The sequence below is a fragment of the Aotus nancymaae genome, unplaced genomic scaffold, assembly GCF_030222135.1.
Source record: "Aotus nancymaae isolate 86718 unplaced genomic scaffold, 86718_ANA_hifiasm-v0.15.2.pri h1tg000036l, whole genome shotgun sequence".
Taxonomy (NCBI): Eukaryota; Metazoa; Chordata; class Mammalia; order Primates; family Aotidae; genus Aotus; species Aotus nancymaae.
The window spans coordinates 49,435,854-49,456,215 of NW_026988450.1; the positions used below are offsets into that span (position 1 = coordinate 49,435,854).

The 20,362-nt window shown below is 39.1% G+C and overlaps 1 protein-coding gene across 3 annotated transcripts in view; it reads right to left on the reverse strand.

The window, feature by feature from the left end:
• The window catches only part of ANKRD46 (ankyrin repeat domain 46), a 32,546-nt gene extending 17,100 nt beyond the window's left edge, over window positions 1-15,446 (reverse strand). Inside the window, exon 1 of one of the 3 annotated variants that reach the window (XM_012455840.2) lies at window positions 15,378-15,446. The gene's annotated coding sequence lies outside the window, so the exon portion shown is untranslated. Of the gene's footprint in view, window positions 1-14,863; window positions 14,881-15,198; window positions 15,216-15,377 lie in introns of those variants that run through there. The other 2 variants (XM_012455841.3, XM_064384455.1) reach the window with 2 other exon arrangements.
• Between the last annotated feature and the right edge of the window lie 4,916 nt (window positions 15,447-20,362).

Here is a 20,362-nt window from a genome sequence, read left to right on the forward strand (position 1 = left end):
TACACAGTAAATGAAACCCCCAAATTTAGATTTTATCACTTGGTTATTCTTATCCTTTTAAGAGAATATAGCTGTTTCAAAATATAATCTCGGAGAACTATAAAACAAAAATTTCCAATGAAGTCATTAAATCCTAACTGCTAGTACTTTAAAATTACTGTTCTTAAAACCTGAGCTCTGCAAAAATCCAAAGATATTGGGCAAGGAAAAAAGCCATGCTGAAAAGAAATTTAGCTGTGAGCAACTAAGAATTTTAAGAATTTCAAATCATTCCCAAAACATTAACAATATATTTCTTCAGTCTGCTTATCTTCAGCAGCTATTTAAATAGCAACTATTTCTCTAATAGAGTAATCTTAATTCCCAAGGCTCACAGACATTAATGAGTCTAGGACCATACTGCTTTAAGTGGCAGGGTGGGGCTTCATATTTAGTTTATATATTTCCAATGTGCCATGAAGCTGCTGAAAGTTGTCAAGATAACCAGAAGAAAACTGTTCAGATAAAACTTTTTTGCTTTTTCACAATTGTTCTAAAATTCCTGCCAGAATATGTTCTAGAAGGCAAGAAATGGGTCTGATTTGTCTAAATATACTGGCTGACTGCGATGCCTGGTACATTAATTTTTCTTGGAAGTCCAGACATAGGAAAATCCAATAATTCTTTCCTGAATATACACTCAATTAAGTCCATTGTTACAGGATTTTAAAGTGATATTTTTTTCTTATGACTAGTTCTGCAGTGCATTGTAAGAATTTTTAGAAAATAAATATGAAAAAAGAGAAGAAAATAAAAATTGCACACAACCATGAATCAAATTCACAATTCAACCTACCATGAATCAAAAATATTTGGGGAAAAACGGAAATCTATACTGAATATGTATACACACGTACAGACTTTCTTTCTTGTCATTATTCCCTAAACAATACAATGTAACAACTACTTATGTAGCAGTTACATTGTATATTAGGTATTGTAAGTAACCTAGAGATGATTTAAAGTATATGGAAAGATGTGCATAGGTTATATGCAAATGCTATATCATTCTGCACCAAGGACTTGAGCATCTGAAAATTTTGGTATCTGCATGAGGTCCTGAAACCCATCCCCCAGGGATACTAAGAGATGACTGTATTCTATTTAAGGTACCACAATTTTATTGAATTCCTTAGTACATTGAACAAGAATTTATCCTGTATTTTTCCTATTACATAGATTCATTTTTGGCTAATCAAAATGTAAACAGAATTTTGTGATGCAGATGAAAGCTGTCTAATGTATGGCTGTGGAACCAGTCCCTGACTGGTGAATCTTGATGCAATGCTTTCTTTGCTCACTGCAAAACTTCTAAGATTCTTTTATGGTTCATCTTCAACTAGGCTGGACTTAAGATCCTTATTTCTCTATTTTTTGGAAAATTATATTGGAAGGGCCTAGGAAGTAAATTCTCACTGATCACATGGCTAGGACCCCAATTTTTAACCTTTCAGTGATCTGTCCTAAATAAAGACAATATATGTGAATATTTACTTGGATCATTTAAAAAAGGAAAAGGGTTACTCTTTTTCTGTAAGAAGAAAATAAAAGAAGGAACTAAGAACACTATCCCTTTAGGATATCCCAGTACTATGAAGAACATTAGAAGTAAGAAATTTATATGCAGAACCTTCTGATTTTTATTTCCAAGGCTCAAAAATAACAGAAGTTAAAATTTTTGGAGCAACTTTTAGGCAGATGTGGATCTACCACAAACAGGTACATTTTTATTTTATATCCAACTTTGCAGAAAACACACATTTTGTGGTATTTCCAACATTTTAATCTAACGTGGTTGTATCTAAAATTCTTAATTCTGTGATGTCTTCAATACAAAGCTATCAATAATTTCATAATTAAAACTATTAATGCAGTAAAGGTGAGGTTAATTTGAAGTATGTGAATTACAGAATGATACTTAAAGAAGGCCCCTAGCCAGGCGCAGTGGCTCACATCTATAATCCCAGTGTTTAGGAGGCGGAGGTGGGAGGATTGCTTGAGCCCAGGAGTTCGAGACTAGCCTGGACCACAAGGTGAGACCCTGTCTGTACAAAAACAAAAACAAAAAGGCCAGTTCACTGTGTTAAGTTCATATAATAATTAAAATTCAGTTAGTCAGATATTACTTAGTAGATGTTCTTCTGGAACTAAGCTTAATGAAAACAGAAAAAAAATTTCTTGTTATGTCTGCTATTACTATGCAAATAATTGCTGGGCAACAGTTGAGATACACAATATTCTACATTTATTAAGTTACATTGCAGGCACAGTTCTAAGTGTTTCTCCTGTAATAACTCACTTAATCCTCATAGAAACCCTACAAGGTACATGCATACTATCATTATACTCATTTCATGAGTAAAAAAAAAAGTCACTAAGTTTCATAAAAGTTTTTGTTTAATGAATTCATCAAACGTAACATAAGGGAGAACATTAGTTTAGTGTGCACATTCCATATAACTCTTTACAATCATTTCATTCAAAGTGAACTTCTTAAACTTTAGAAACAATACCTGGAAATGTCTTTTACTTTATAGAAAATAGTCTAGTACACATAAGCCAAATTAACTCTTTGTAATCATCTCATACAAAGTAAGCTTTGTAAAGTGTGGGAAAATACAATAAAATATTTTTGGAAAAGTCTTCTACTTCACAGGTGACTAAATTCTTACACTAATTATTCTCAAGTACTTCTTACTGGTTGGGATAACAAGAAAACACCTAGATTTTTCTTTCTCCATCAGGACATCAAAAAACACCAAACAAAGATTTCCAATGTATTTCTGGCAATATTTATATTGATTAACTATTATTTGTTTGCATTATTAAAGTTTAGTTACAACTCAACTTTTAGCAAAGGTACTGGCTTAAGACAAATCAAAATTAATTGTTCACAAAAAGAACAGTGGTTATTTTGGATATTTTATTTCATTCTAAGATATTAAAATCATAGAATGTAATTCTCTACTATGTAATTTTACCATGTTTAAAATACTTAGCAAGGGACTTCCTCCTCAGTAGGTTTCCAGTTTATAATCTACCATTACATAATAGTTATTTGATTCTTTAAAACTGTTTTTCCTAGTTGCAACAGCACTTTATTTATATAGCCTAAGGGTGCCACCTTGTGGCCTGCGTAGGCTTCAAGTTCAACTTCAGCATCTAGTACGGCATAAGGCGATGAGAAGACTGTACCTCTGAAGTTTCTCTGTGCCATTTTGCAGTTATTTACCATAATTCTAACTGTGAATTTGTAAAATCCAAAGTTGGGATGAAGTTCAATTTTCCTTTTAAAAAAAGTTTATCAAGAAAATTAAAAGCAAACATATGATTACAGGCCTATCCAGAAATCTAAACCTCATTAAACCCACCTTAGCGGACTTTATATAAAGTGCTACTTAAATGGCATTCCAACTTATTCATTTATTGTGTTGTTTCAAAATATAAGAATTGCAGTTCTTGCAAAATATTCCTTATTTTCTAAATAGTCTGCAAAATTTAAACCAGACTTCACCCTAGATAAGTTTGAAGGTATGAGATTGTATTCTTACAAGAAGCTGAAGTGTAGTAGTCGTGTGTCACTTAACGATGGGGATATGTTCTGAGAACTGCATCGTCAGGTGCTTTCACTGTTATGTGAACATCACAGGATGTCCTTAGGTTCTTACATAAATCTAGAGGATGTAGCCTACTACATGCCCATGCTATACATGACTGTATTTCCATAAAATTCTAGAGCTGGAAGGGCCATCCAACATCATTTAACTCAATCTCACAATTTTACAAAGAAGGACACTGAGACCAGAAAGGCTGTAACTTTGCTGCTTTACACGCTACCCCTCATCCCCACAGGTTCTAGTCCTATTCATGATTCACTGTCAAAATATAAAATGCAGTCATGCACTGCATAAGCACATTTTGGTCAACGATGCATATATGAAGATGATCCCATAAGATCAGAATACAGTATTCTTACTGTAACTTTTCTATGTTTAGATACATGAATATTTACCACAGTGTTAAAACTGCCTACAGTCTTCAGTATAGTAACATGCTATATAGGTTTCTAGCCTAAGAACAACAGGCCATACCATATGGCCTGGGTGTGCAGTAGGCTCTGCTATCTAGGTTTGTGTAGTAAGTAGTCTACAATGTTTACACAACAATGAAATCATCTAATGGTGCATTTCTCAGAATGTGTGTACCTGTCATTAAGCAATGTATCACTGTATATCATCTTCAACATAATAGTTTATTTTTCACAATTCTATTGTAATTTGTTCCTTTCCAAGCTCTAGATTATGTGCTAGATGGGCACAAGCATGTACTGCGTCCTTCACACAAAACACATAGTTACAGTGAGTGGACAAGGGCCCTCCTCCCTATGCTATAAAACCCCAGAGGATCTAGTGGACTTCTCTTAAGGTGAGGTCTGATTGTGTGTGAAGCTATGAAAATCACTCTAGTCTACACTTGCATATGTACATTTAAGGCCTAGGTAAACCTTTAAAATTCAGAATTCCTTATGTATCCTTATTAGACCCACATCCCACCTTACTCACTCCGACCTCCAGGGGAACTCATAAATAAGAAGGATATACAACAAAAGACAACCAGACAGCAGACTAAGGAGATGACTTAGCTAAACAGTATTTTTTAAATGGCATGTTTGTAGAATAGACACGAAATGACTGAGAAATGTTTGTAGAACAGACACGAAACAATGGAGTAGATGACTCATATGTGGGGTATTAGATGTATTTCTTCTCTCTCCACTGGAAATGTTAATTTAATGCTGAGACCTTTGGTAGCAAGGAAATAAACAGTCTTATATTTAAGGGAGTTGAGGAGTGTATGAGGCTTTAAAGGGAATCTGTGGCTCTTTTCCTGGACTGGGGGTAACCTATTTGGGGAAGGCATCTTTTTTGAAAAGAAAGTAGGAAGTACATGCTTAGAAATGGCTCCAGGTTCACGAAAGAAAAACAGGGATTCCCTGCCCCCAGATTTTCTAGCCCAGTTTATGAGGACAGAGATAAATAAAGGATTATAGGCAGAAGCTATAATTTCTGGCTAGCACTTTCCTCATGCTGCTAATTAGGAAGGGGTGGGGCAAGAAGTGGAAGACACCAATATTCTAAAGCAGAGCTCAATCAGCAGTCCTGATAACTTCTTCAGTAGAGCATAATTCCAAGCAGAACACAATGAATTACAGCAATTCTCTTTCTGACTGATCCCTAGCCTCTACACACAGCCTCTCCTATTAAAATGGCGAGTCTGTGAGTTAGCTCAGTTTACATGTGTGTACTCAGAGAATTCTGCATAATCTTTCAGAACTGGGAATAGAGGATGACAAGTTCCTATATCAGTTTCCCATGGAGCTGTTTTCACAAACTGCCCAGAGACCTGCCCATTGTGACTAACATGGGAAAGAATGGTCAATGACTATGGATCTTAAGATTTAATAGCCACATAGCTCTTCCAGATTTGCTGCTTTCCAGGAAATGTCTTCAATAAGCAGGTGTTTTTGTTCAAACACTGTCAATTAAAACTGATTGCTAGAAACTACAAACCTTACTTTCCTTCTAATTCTTATTCTCAATCTCAAAACCATTTAATATTTTGTTATTTGTTCTGTAGCAAATACTAAGGAAATTGGGAATAATTTTGATGATTTTGTTCCTGCCTACCCCTCCAATTTCATCTTTAACCATTTCCCCTTCTTGTTTTCTATACTCCACCCCTACTTGCCTCCTTTACATTCCCTGAAGCTCCTTCCTGCCTCAAGGGTGCACTTACTTTTCTTTCTGCTGGTATGTGCTTCACCTGGATGGAGAATGGCTGGCTCATTCTCATCACTCAGGTCTCAGTTCAAATGTCACCTACTTCTCCCCATGTTACTTTTCACATCACCCTGCTTACTTTGTTGGTATTCTCATCATGATCTATAATTTTCTTATTTATGTGCTTATTCATGTATTGTACATCTCCCCAATTTGAAAGTAAACTTTGAAGACATGAGTTTGTCTTGTTCCACACTATCCACAGTATTTCGCATTATCTATTACACAATAAGTGCTCAATCTGTATCTTTTCTGTTAAGAGAATGTAAGGTCCAAAAGTAAAGTATGCATTCAAACAAGTCTTTCAGTAGAGTCTTGAAGTCAGTGTAAATGCTTAAATAATGACAATGAAAGTGAAGGCATTCACTGATGGTGGCCAAAAAATATAAACTAAAAATGTATGGCCAAAAGGGGTACCAATAGAACTGATATCACATTTAAAAAGCAATCATGTTCATATGACTACTTCTTGAACATCTTTTAAGGTCCAAGAAATAGGAATATTTAGAAACATTTGTTGGCTCCTTCCATAAGCAGGTACATATTAGATAGAAATGCAATATGATATACACCAACTATGTATACACAAAAATTTTTAGAAATAAGAAATTTTTTTAATTAAAAAAATTTTTTTAAATCTACCCAGAAATAAAAAAAAAAAAAAAAGAAATGCAATAGCAACTGGAAAGCAAAATAATAGTTTGAGTATTTCACACTTATATAACATGGGAACACTAGCATGAATACTGGTTATTTTTTTTTTAAGAGATAGGGTCTCACTATGCTGCCCAGGCTGGCCTCAAACTCCTGGGCTCAAGCGATCCTCCTGCTTTGGTCTCCCAAAGTGCTAGGACTACAGGTGTGAGCCACTGTGCCCAGCTTGGAATGTTTGAAGAAGTTAAATGTGCAACACATTTGAAGTAAAAAATTAGTAACATTCCAGAACATTAAAAACCCATAAATTTATAAAAATACAAGTGTTAAACATACATTGTCATTCTAATATAAATTAGGAAAAGACTAAAGTGAAACATTTTAAAAGAAACCATATCAAAATGGAGAAAATTTAAACAATGTCTGGCAGAATTCACCAGTGAACCCACCTGGGCCTGATCCTGTTTTAGGTTATAGATTTTTTTTTTTTAATTTTGTTATTTTCTTTCTGGGCTCTAGTACTTACCAGGTTATGGATTTTTTTATTAAATTTCTCTAATGAATACAGGCCTATTCAGATGGTTTATTTCTTTTTGTGCGAATTTTGGTAGATTGTGCTTTACAAAGAATTGAATTTCATCTAGGTTATCAAATTTGTGGGCAGAGAGTTGTTCATAGTACTCCTTTATTAACCTTTTAATGTCCATGGGCTCTCTAGTGATGTCCTCTCTCATTTCTGATATTAGCAATATATGTCCTCTCTTTTCTTAGTCTGGCTAGAGGCTTATTGATTTTATTGATCTTTTAAAAGAACAAGCTTTTGGTTTCACTGATTTTCTCTATTGATTTATCATTTTCAATTTTATTAATTTCTGCTCTAATTCTTATTTCTTTTCTTCTACTTACTTTGGGTTTAATTTGCTCTTCTTTTTCTAATTTCATAAGGTGGAAGCTTTAGATGATTGATTTTGGATCTTTCTTTTCTAATACATGCATTCAATGCTTTAAATTTTCCTCCTCTAAGCACTGCTTTTGCTATATCCCACAAATGTCAGGCTATGTTTTCACTTTCATTTAGTTCAAAATATTTATTCATTTCTCTAGAGATTTCTTCTTTGACTTATGTTATTTACAAATGTGTTATTTAATCTCTAAGTATTCAGTGATTTTCTGGCTATCTTTCCATTATCAAATTCTAATTTAATTTTTTTTGGTCTGAGATTAGATATTTCATGATTTCTATTTTGGCCAATTCCAAACCACCTATAGCCTCACTCATTACTTTGTGCTTGTACTCTACAGAGATGGTTACTATTCTGACTATACTGTGGAGCTTTTTTATTTTAACATCAATTATTGCCATGTGCCCAAACATGAATATATTATTTTGACTGAAAACCAACTATGTGTTTTTAATTCCCTCAGATGTCCACTGCCTAACTAGACTCCATTCCTACCTGTTCCATTGGTATCCAACTCTATCACTTTTCACTGCTCATATGCTTTGAAGGGGTCAGTCTTTACTATTTACCATGTAACATACCACATTCCCCTAGCTATAGAGGTTTATTTAAAGGTGAACAAGTGACCAGTCCAATAAAACTCTGCTTGGAATGCCAGAGAAATACATTCACTTTATTTTTCTAAAAATATGATGAGTAAATGAGACATCTAAAATTGCTTTTGTCATTCTGATATATATTTCATAGAAAGCAAGTGTACAGTGTGAGGCAGAACAGATAAACAGGGCCAAGCCTTGAGCTTTTCATATTATAGGTATCAATAAAGTATCTTTTTAAGACAGTTTGAATTAGGTTTTCTGTTACTTAGAACAAAATATAAATGACACAGAATCTGAAGTGGTCATTACTATTTGATTTTCACTCACATGCTTCTGTTATTGCTTCCTAAAAAGGAAAAAAAAATATTGTTTGTGGTACGTGTTTCAGCAAAAGACAAAGGTCAAAGGAAGGGTGAAGTCCATTGATACTTAACTCTCTTTGAGATGGAGTTGAATTAACGCCTAAGAAATCTCAGGTTCAGCATAGGAGCTTGAACACTGACTGAGGGCTGGGTAAATTCTAGGAACTGATTGAGGAGATAACCTGAAGAACAAGTTAAAAAGATATTCTGAATAAACAAGTGAAATAAAAATAAGCCTATTATGGAAAAACTCTTTTATAAGCAATCCACAGTTTTGGGTGTGTTTAAAAAAAAAAAATCAGCATTAACAGTCAATGGGTAAAATACAGACAAAAGACTGAGGCTCTCCTAAGGCAGAGAGGCAGATTTAAATTAAAGTAGCAGGACTGCTGGGCTACCAGAAAAAACTGACTGATAAAACTGCCACCAAAGTTAAAATGTCTATATAAACTGTTTAAACAAAGTCACATTCAGAACATTTTTTTTTTTTTAATTAAACTTAAGCGGGCCTGGAACGGTGCTCATGCCTGTAATTCCAGCACTTTGGGAAGCTGAGGCAGATCACTTGAGGTCAGGAGTCTGAGACCAGCCTGGGCAACATGGTGAAACCTCATCTCCACTAAAAATACAAAAATTAGCTGGGTATGGTGGCATGTGCCTATAGTCACAGCTACTCAGGAGGCTGAGAGAGGAGAATCGCTTCAACCCAGGAGATGAGGATGTAATGAGCTGAGGTTGCACCACTGCATTTTAGCCTGGGAGACAGAGCAAAACACCACCTCAAAAACAAACAAACGAACAAACAAAAAACAAAACAAAACAAAACTTAGGCTAACAAAAAAAGGCATCATAATGTAATTAAAGAAAATATAGGTTATTTGGCTAGCTTTAATATGTTTAGCTTAAAAAATAAAATACAGCAGAGTATCTCACGTCATAAAAACCCAATATGGAAAGGCAGCTAAATAAACCATTTCTGCTCTTGCATTTGTTTCTGATTTACTAGGCACCGTACCTAAATAATAATGTGCACAAATCTTTTAATTGATTGTATTTAGAAATTTATTAAAAATACCACTTATTGGATAGGATTTCTATGGCATATGTGTGTTTAAAGCACCATGAGAGAGAGCTAGAGACAGGAAAACTGTCAATTTGTAAATCGAATTAGTGTATACCTCCTGTTTATTCAACATGTTTTGGTCTTGGAATTCTTTCTCTAACAGTGTACTGGCAAGTTATTTAAGGTTTCTAAACACCAATTTGGTGGAGTTCTATCCTTGTTAACAAAGGGAAGCTTCAGAAAACCTGAATAGCACTTAAAAAAAAGTATCTAATTTGGAAAATAATGATTCCTTTGTAACTGATTTTGGTTTTAAAGTTTACATTGGTAATTCTAATGTCTGTTTACCAGTTCAATTTTACAAAGTACTTGGCTGGGTGGAGTGACTCACACCTGTAGTCCCAGCACTTTTGGGAATCTGAAGAAAGAAGATCACTTGAGCCCAGAAATTCGAGAGCAGCCTGGGCAACATAGTAAAAGCCCATCTGTACAAAACAATTTTTAAAAAACTTTGCGTGGTGGTGCGTGCCTATTGTCCCAGCTACTCAAGGCTGAGGCAGGAGGATCACATGAACCCAAGAGGTGTAGGGTGTATTCAACCATGATTGTGCCACTGCACTCCAGCCTGGACAACAGAGCCAAACCCCGTCTCAAAAAAACACAAAGAAAAAAAAAGTACTTAGCTGGGCGCAGTGGTTCATGCCTGTAATCTCAGCACTTTGAGAGGCTGAGGCAGATCACTTGAGGTCAGGTTCAAGACCAGCCTGGCCAACATGGTGAAACACCATCTCCACTAAAAATAAAATTGGCCACGTCTGGTGGCATGCATCTGTGGTCTCAGCTACTCACTGGGCTGAGGCAGGAGAATCGTTTGAACCTGGGAGGCAGAGGTTGCAGTGAGCTGAGATTGTGCCACTACATTCCAGCCTGGGCAAGAGAGTGAGGCTCTATCTCCAAAAAAAAAAAAAAATAATAATGAAAGTTATTTTAAATAGAAATCTTTTACAAACATCACAATAGTGTCTTTTATAGAATGCCTAGACAAAACCCAATTCTCTATTTTCCTTATAGGAAATCTAGAAAAAAATGTTTAGTAGAATGGTACTAGTATGACAAATTCAATATTATGGTTATAGTCTCAAAAGTGCTTTCATTTTTAAAGGATAAAAAACAAAAGAAAGTCAACATGGAGTCTGAAAAAAATTCTACACCAGAAGCAAAGAAGAAAAGCACACCATTGAGAATTACTTACAATAAGAAACTGAAAAAAAAAATCCAGAAAAACACTGTGCTCTCAGGGACATAGGAAAAATTAAGAACTCAGGGTGGGGGAAAAAATAGTATTAGAGAAGACTGAGACTTTTACAAAAAAGACTATGAGTTAAATAAAAACACAATAAAAATTTAAAATCCAAATTGCAAGCAGTAAGGAAATCAGTGATGGAAGGGTCTAACTTAAGAAGCTATTCAAAAGAAAAGAATTAGAAAGAATGTGTGAAATGACAGCTAAGAGAACTAGAAAGGAGAGCCAACCCATGAAAAATTCCTAGAGAAAAACACAAGAACAAAACAAAAGGCACCAACTTAATATTTTCCTCAGCTAAAAAAAACAAAAAAACAGATTTCAATGTATAAAGGACCTGTCATCTTTTAGATAAAATTAATGGATTTTAAAAATCCGTAGACATAACCCTAAACTTTGAAATATTCTAATCATTTTACATCTACAATGCAACAGATGCTGTATTTGCTATGGAAAAGATACATTTGTCCAATCAGGATGGTGTAAATCTGGTATTTTACTGCATACCTTGGTTATTTTGTATTTGGGTTTGGACATTAACTTGCTGAGGGCAGAAACAAGAACCTGAACTCATGCCTTAAGATAAAAATTGCATTCTTTTTATACACTTACCACCTTTTCAAACTATGCAGTGGCTCAATCATGGCTTACTGTGACCTCAATCTCCCGGGCCCATGAGATGTTTCCACCTTAGCCTTCCAAGTAGCTGGGACCCTAGGTGTGTGCTACCACACCCAGCTAATTTTTAAATTTTTTGTAGAGAAGAGCTCTCCCTATATTGTCCAAGCTGGTCTCGAACTCATGAGCTCAAGAGCTCCTCCAGTCTCAGCCTCCCACAGTGTTGGGATTATAGGCATGAGCCACTGCGCCCAGCCCACCCAAGCCTTTTTACAGGCTCTGAAATGCAGTACATAAAAGGGATGAGCTTTTTTGGTTTAGAAAGTATACATTATTATTAGGATTAGCAGTAGTATAGCTATTTTATTTCCACCAGTCATTGATAAAACAATCCAGGTGTAGTAGCTATTAATCAGTAGCTTAAATTAGAAACAAAAGTTATTTACTATGGGAATTACGACACTGCTTTCAAATAACTGACATACAAAAAATGTACAGCTAACCTCTTCCAAAGAGCTGCCCGTACTTGCAGTCTCCTATTCCTTTCCTCCTGTTGTCTCTTGAAATCACACCAACCAGGTTTTCTTCCTCACTGTCTCCTGAAAGTGCTCTTGCAAGGTCACCAAAGACCTTCCTATTACTAAATCCAATGGTCATCTCCTAGTCTCCATCTTACTTGACTTGTCAATCAGCAGGAGGTGACACAGCTGGCTACTTTCTCCCTGAAACAGTCTTTACTTGGCCTTCAGTACTCCATACTCGCCTCTTTTTCCTCCTACCTTCAAAAGCCTCTCCTCTGCAGTCTCCTTTGTAATTGTGCATCTCTCCAATCTCTGAACATGGAGAGCCCTAGGGCTCAATCCTCATTTCCTTACACTAGATCTCATAGGCTCACGGCTTTAAATACCACCCTTCCGTGCAGGGGTGGCCAATCTTTTGGCTTTCCTGGGCCACACTGGAAGAACCGTCTTGGGCCACACATATGTTACACTAACAACAGCTGATGAGCTTAAAAACAAAAATGCAAATAATCTCATAATGTTTTCAAAACGTTTACAAATTTGGGTTGGACAAGCTTGCATTAGTGACTCCCAAATTTCTATTTCCAGCTGGACCTTTCTCCTCAACTCCAGTCTCCATAACCCCACTTGAACAGGCATCTGAAACCTGACTAAAACTGGCTCCACCTACCTTCACATTCAGTCTTCTCCATCTCGGTACACTGTAACAAAAGCCTTCCAACAGCTCAGGACAAAGGCCACAGGGTCATGCGCCACCCTTTGTCTCATAAGCACATTCAAACCATCAGCAAATCCTATCAGCGAAACTCAAAATACGAAGGCTTCTTACTGCCTCTCTTACTACCCACCTGGTCTAAGCCACCATTCTCTCTGGCTTCAATTACTGCATCAACCTAACAGGTCTCCCTGTTTCCATCCTTGCCCTTACAGTCAACTCTGAACACAGCAACCGGAGTGATCTTTTGAAAACCTTAATCCAGATCCCCTCACTCCTCTGCTCAAAACCCTCCAACCACCTCCCTTCTCACTCAGAGTCAAAGCAAAAGTCCTTACCTGGGTCCATTAGCTCTCTGACCTTGTCTCATCCTCCTTCCCTCCAGGTGCTCAAAGCCACTGGCCCCTTTGCTGTTCCTAAAACAAGACTCACGGGTTCTGGATTTTTGCCCTTGCTTGGTATGCTCTTTCCCTAGACAGCTGCATGGCAGTCCCCAACGCCTTCAGTTTTGCTCGAGTCTTTTCCATGGCACCAGACTGCACCTGTCCCTTCCTTGGTGCTTCCTATCCCCCTTTGCTACTTCATTTTTCTTCTTAGCAACTGCTACCATCTGACTGGAGATATGTTAACTTTCACAAATGTTGTTTATTGTTCCCACCCCCACCTTCTTCCAGTGACATGTTAGCTCCTGGAAGACAAGGACTTCATTTTGTTCACTCGCATATCCCCAGTGCTTACAACAGAGCCTGGCCATGGAAGGCACTAAACATACGCTTGCTATGTGAATGCTGATTATGCAAATTCTTAAATCTATAACAGACAAGGTTAAGAAGTCTGGGACTACAAAACCCAACTTCTTTCCACAATGGGAAATACAATTTCTCCTTCTGACAAAGAACTGTGAAAAACCTTTATTTTCCAAAGTAACACAATTTGTTCTAAATAATCTGCCAAAAATTCCTCATCACTTCACAGCCTCCAATGCCTTTCCTATATTCTGTAAAATATTAACTTACTATCATCGAAAAATCTTCGATTTCCCTCTGGTACTGCTATCATAATATTGCAAAGGCCAAGTGAACTCACTAAAAATGGTATGGAAACATAAAAAATGAAGAAAAGTAATAAAGTGTGTTAACAATCAAATAAATCCATCTCTATTTCAAATCGAAATTGTACTGGCATAATGAGAACCCCAGGCCAAGTTTAACTTTATTATCACTATAGTCCTTAATATGCTAACATTTTTCTTATTAAACTCTTTTTAAATTAAAAAGGGCTTCATACAGGACTTCTGCATATAGCCATGAAAACTAAGCCAGAGAAAAATCAGTTCAGGCTACAAATCTAATTGATAAGCAAAACTCTTAGCACTACATGTTTGGCTAGATAACAGAAGCAGGGATACTGAAGTAAGGGACATGAGGCCAAATCTCGCCGACCCTTTGCTAGCTGTCTGACATTGGACAAGTCAGACTCTCGGCGGCTCAGTTTCCTTATCTGTATAATGGAAATGGTACCTGATAGGGTTGCTTCAAGGATTAAATAAAGGTGCCAGGTATTAAAAGCAATGGCACCATGTCTGACATAAAATAATCACTGAAAATAGCTATTACTGGCCGGGTGCGGTGGCTCATGCCTGTAATCCCAGCACTTTGGGAGGCCGAGGCGGGCAGATCATGAGGTCAAGAGATCGAGACCATCCTGGCCAACATGGTGAAATCCCCGTCTCTACTAAAAATACAAAATTTAACTGGGCGTGGTGGGCTCCTGTAGTCCCAGCTGCTCGGGAGGCTGAGGCAGAAGAATCGCTTGAACCCGGGAGGCGGAGGTTGCAGTGAGCCGAGATGGCGCCATTGCACTCCAGCCTGGCGACGAAGCGAGACTCCATATGTAAAAAAAAGAAAGAAAAGAAAACAGCTATTACTAGAACATAAAAATCATCCCCACACTACTCATATTACAGCTCTTTAAGAACCTCCTAGGTGCCACTGTCATTTTTTAAAGAGAACTGTTACTATTCAATGGCATATTTTTACTTTATGATGTTCTGTAGCCAATTCCGAATACCGTGGAACGTTTTAAAAAACAAATGTTTTTCTCTTGAGGTACTGTTGGGAAAACCTGAGAGAGAACGATCTGCTTCTTAGCACTGCACGTCAATTAAGAGAGGAAGTTTGCGATTACCTGAGCCCTAAGTGGAAGGTGTGCAAATCCTGCCTTTTAACACGGGCACCCCGGTGCCATGTGCCATTCTGGACAGCTCACTCATACCCCAACAGCTTGTCCCGGCGCCTGGACTCTGGGCTCCTCCAAGCCCACGCCGCGACAGCACCGTCTCGTCCCGGCCGAGCAGCTGGACCTGCGGCGGGGCTTCCGCGCTCGCCCCCAGATTAACCGCGAGCCAGCGCCGCCCCGGGGCTCCCGGGACCACAGCCATAACCCGCAAGCGCAAACGAGAACCCTCGCAGGCCTCTCCCGGCCCTCGGGAACACACAGACCGCGAAGACGCCCTCACCAACCCGCGCTCGCTTCCTCGGCCCGGCTCCCTCCAGTCGCCGCGGAGGTGCGGGGAGCTAGGGCACCCTCTCCCCTCAGGACCCTTGGCCAGGCCTACTGGATCTCCAGTCCTACAGGGACGTTGCGGGAGGTATCAAGTGGCTCTCGCCCTAGCGCTGCCCACGGGCCCGAGGTCAGGTACCTGCGACTTGAACGAGCAGCGGAGACAGCAGCCACTACTCGGCGGCGGTGACGGGCGGAGGGGAGGGGCCAGTCAGGGGCAGGCGGAGTCCCCGCTGGGCCAGAGCGGCCTGGCGCCGCGGCCCCGGAGCGCCCCCTCCAGGTGGGCGGTCCGCACGGTGGCCTGGCCTGCTTTGAGTCAGAGATTCTGGGAGAGCCTGCTCTGAATTAGGGAAAGCATCAAAACTTGTGGCTTCCAAAGAGAAAGCCAGCCTAGAAGAGGTTTATCCGATCTGAGTCCGGGAGCATTTTGCACTTTTCACGTCCTATTCTAAATTCACATCCCATCTCCTTAGCTAAATGGGGGCTTCAAAGGCAAAGGGAATTTTATAGGTGCTATAAACAACAATTAATCGTTGCTTGCTGCTAGGCAGATCTTCTGTAGACCCCAGATGGACATATCAGGAATAGCCGCTAATGGCTGGCTGCTCTAATTCTAAAATATAACCCTGTATTTTTTTTTTCAAAAGCAGTTTGAATCTTTTTTTTTTTTTTGAGATGGAGTCTTGCTCTGTCGCCCAGGCTGGAGTGCAATTGCGAAATCTCAGCTCACTGCAACCTCCACCTCCCGTGTTCAAGCCATTCACACTTTGAATCTTTCCATCCTACTTTGTAAGGTTCCTTGACTTATTGCAACATGTGCAGCCAAGACTAAAAGCGTGCTGGGACATTCATATACTGAACATTCTTTCATGCAAAACTAGTTTTTTTTTTCTTCAGTTTACCAACTCCAATCCTACAGCCAAGACAACTCCCACTGCACACTGACCATCCTCTGAATTCTAGCACCCTCATCCAACCAAGCCACCCACGCTCTACAGCAAGCTTGTCCAACCCACGGCCCACACCTGCAGGCTGCATGCAGCCAAGATAGTTTAAAATGCAGCCCAACACAAACTCATAAACTTTCTTAAAACATTATGAGATTTTGCAGGTTTTATTTTTTTTGCAAAAAAAAAAAACAAAACTGGGCCACACATAAAATACACTAATATCAACAATTGTTGATGTTAGTAGTATACATAAAATTCTTCTTCCAATGTGGCCAGGGGAAGCCAAAAGATTGGACACCCCTGCTCTAGGGTGTCCATTCATAATCCATTCATTCAAAAACCATCTACCGTCTAATAGTATGTTCTTGAAAATGTCCTGTAAAGGTTTAGGATTATTGTCATATTGGAGGAAATCACTATTAAATTTATTTCATGTAAGAATTATAAAATCTGGCCAGGCAAGGTGGCTCACATTTGTAATCCCAGCAAAGGTGGCTCACATTTGTAATCCCAGCACTTTGGGATGCTGAGGTGGGCAGATCACTTGAGGTCAGGAGTTTGAGACCAGTCTGGGCAATGTGGTAAAGTCCCATCTCTACTAAAAATACAAAAATGAGCCAGGCATGATGTTACACATCTGTAATCCCATCTCCCTGGAGGCTGAGGCACGAGAATCACTTGAACCCCAAAAGACGGAGGTCACAGTGAGCCGAGATCTTACCACTGCACTCCAACCTGGGTGACAGAGCAAGACTCCATCTCAAAAGAAAAAAGTTTGTAAGATCTTAGGACATTTCACATTTTACTGTGCTATGACTAATCAGTAATTGTTAAATTGATGCCATTTATTATCAGTTTGTCATTGATGTCCTACTTGTGGTCCTGTGTTGAGTTTATAATATCTTCACTGATGCCTGTAAATTATGTCAAATTAGCAAGGAAATTAAAGCTTTTCCCAATGTATTCATAAGATTCACCCCTCATTAGTTGACTCGTCCAACAATCTGAGAGCCTCTTCATTACTTCTATTCAACTTTATCTCTTCCTCCTCATGAATTACCGCTTTTGTTTGATAGGAAAAAGTTTAGGGATAGTGAAGACAGCTTTTTTCTCTGATGGGATTAAAGACGTGAACTGCATGCTGCACATATTCTATGACTCCTTCACGTTACCACACCTGGGCACTTGGACACAGTGGCTGTGTCCCTGCCCAAAATCTCATCTTGAATTATAGTAATCCCCATATGTCAAGGGGAGGGCGAGGTGGAGAAAAGTGAATCATGGGGGTGGTTTCGCTCATGCTGCTCTCATGATAGTGAGTGAGTTCTCATGAGATCTGATAGTTTTATAAGGGGCTTCCCCCTTCGCTCAGCACTCATTCTGTCTCCTGCCACCCTGTGAAGAAGTGCCTTCTGCCGTAATTGTAAGTTTCCTGAGGCTGCCCCAGCCGTGCATCACGTCTGTACTCTACTCAGGAGGCTGAAGCAGGAGAATCACTTGAACCCAAGAGGTAGAGGTTGCAGTGAGCCAATATGGTGACACTGCACTTCAGCCTGGGTGACAGAGCAAGACTGTCTCAAAAAAACAAACAAACAAACAGAAACAATCCAGTGTCCAGGCCCTAGCCATCAAGTTAGAATTGTTTGGAAGTATGGCCCAGGCATCTGCATTTTTATGGCCCAGACTGGAGGGCTGTGGTGTGATCTCGGCTCACTGCAACCTCTGCCTCCCAGGTTCAAGCAATTCTCCTGCCTCAGGCTCCCGAGAAGCTCAGACTACGGGTGTGCACCACCATGCCCAGCTAATTTTTGTATTTTCAGTAGCGACAGGGTTTCACCATGTTGGCCAGGATGGTCTTGATCTCTTGACCTCGTGATCCACCCACCTCAGCCTCCCAAAGTGCTGAGATTACAGGTGTGAGCCACCCGGCCACATCTGCATTTTAAAGAGTTGCTCAGGGAACTCTAATGTGCAGCCCAGGATTCAGTTGAGACTCACTGTATTAGATACAGCTGAGTGAATGAATGAATGAATAAGTAAAAGGAAATGTTTGCTTTGGGTAGGGTTTTCTTTAGAAAGTTTTCTTATTAGGGATAAGAAAGATTTTGACTATATTAGTCATATAAATTCCCATCCAGTCTTAAAAAAATGCAGACAGACTTTCAAAAATATTATACTTGAATGCTAAGAAGAGCATTCAATCAGAAGAGACTGAAAGTGATCTAGCAACTATCCCATGTAACTAGTTGTCTCTGTAGAAAAGAGATATGGTCAGAATGAAGAGGTGTTTGGAAAAAAATACACCGCACCTACAAAGTAAGGGTTTTGAGCTCTACTTTCCTGTTCCAGGGTGCGTTTGGTTTCTGTAGTACTGATGAATGACCATGAGGGGGAGACATGCTCCTCACAGGTGTTGCTTCCATGGGTCTCCCATCTCTGAAGCCAGGCTAGCACGAATCAGGTGTTTTCGCCAACACTGGGTTCTCAGGCATAACAATGGAATGAGTAAGCTACAGGAGATGAGATGAGTCATGCATATTTATCTACACCAAAGTTAGGGTCATTTCAGTTCCCCAACAGTTTTAAACATTTAAAAAACCAGAAAAAAAATGAAGTGTGTTTTGTGTGCCAGACATATTTGCAAAACCATTAGAGAAAACATTTGAAGCCCAGGATAATAATATTTTCCTATGGCAACTGGCACAACTAAAAAATATTTGAGCAAAACTTTCAGAAAGGAGGGTGTCAAGAGCAAGCTGGAGACTGCCAGGCACCTCTGCCTCTTTTCTTAATTGCAAAGTAAACATCTTAGATGTCTTTGAGTTTCTGAAGTTACTAAGATAACAGTTGGAAGAAAAAAAAATCTTAGCTCCTTGCTGTAATATCTATTTATTTATTTCTCTTTCCACTTACCTACACATGCCAGAACCACACAGATTCACACACACACACACACACACACACATACATACACACACACACGGTGAAATAATATGACAGGATGTACATTTAGGCAAGTTACCTAACATGTGGTACTCGGTTTTCTCATCCACAAAATTAGTTGTAAGAGCCTATGTGTGTGCTGCGTTATTTTTGTTTTATGTCAGTTTGACTGAATTTGAAACTACATTCTCCAGAATTTCCTCTGCCCAATTAACATTCCCTTTCAAAAATCAAGGAATTGATTGTTAGTAACACAATATCTTTTGCAAAGGTTTACGCAAATGCTGTGTAAAGCCTGTAAAGGTGGTCAGTGAAATGCTGGTTTCAGTCAGGGAAGCAGAACTACTGTGTTATGGGATAACAGATTTATTCTAGAAATTCTACCTTACACAGCAACAGCAGGGCTGCAGAAAGCGAAGGTTTGGGAGGAAGCTTTGGAGGATCAGATAAAAAAATCACAAACTAGTCTGATGATTCTGGGAAGCCAGGCTTGGCTTGGGTCCCCACTGATGTGGGACCACTAAGAGGAAGTTGGTGGAAAGGTCTGTGGATGCTGTTGCCTCTGTGTAGCTACTGCTTCTGAGAGGCCTCCACCAAGCATCTGGTGGTGGGCCTGTGGCTCTGGTGGTCTGCAGGGCCAGCAGTCAGGAAGAGCTGAATATGGACTGGAGCGTGTCAAGAACAAGCTGGAGACTACCAGGCGCCTCTGTCTCTGCACATGTGATTGTAAAAAGACCTTCAGAGGGTATCAGCCATTCCCTCATTGTCTCCCAACTCTCATGCAAAGTCTTCTTTGGGCTAATTCTAAACTGGAACCATATAAGAGAGGGGATTCTGGAAAAATGTAGTTCCCAACTTAGCCAAATTGACAAAACGCAAAAATAAGCCAACACACATATAGGCTCTTACAACTAATTCTGCAGGTGAGAAAACTGAGTAACATATAAGTTAGGTAACTTGCCTAAATATACCTTAATAACTAGAGGCAGAAGCAAGCATAGAATTCAGATCAGAGGTGTCACCTTCCACTGCACTGTCATGCCTCCCATCTTTTGTGGAACTTAAACACTTAAGTGTTTCAAGCAGATAATCATAGAAATATTTTATGCATCACTTCAGAGTTTCCTTCCTAGGCTAGAGTCTATGAGTAGTTGCCATACCATCATTATGCCTACGTTAGACTATCTTGATTCTGTCATCTCTGGGCGCCTGGGTTACAGGGGATTTTTGG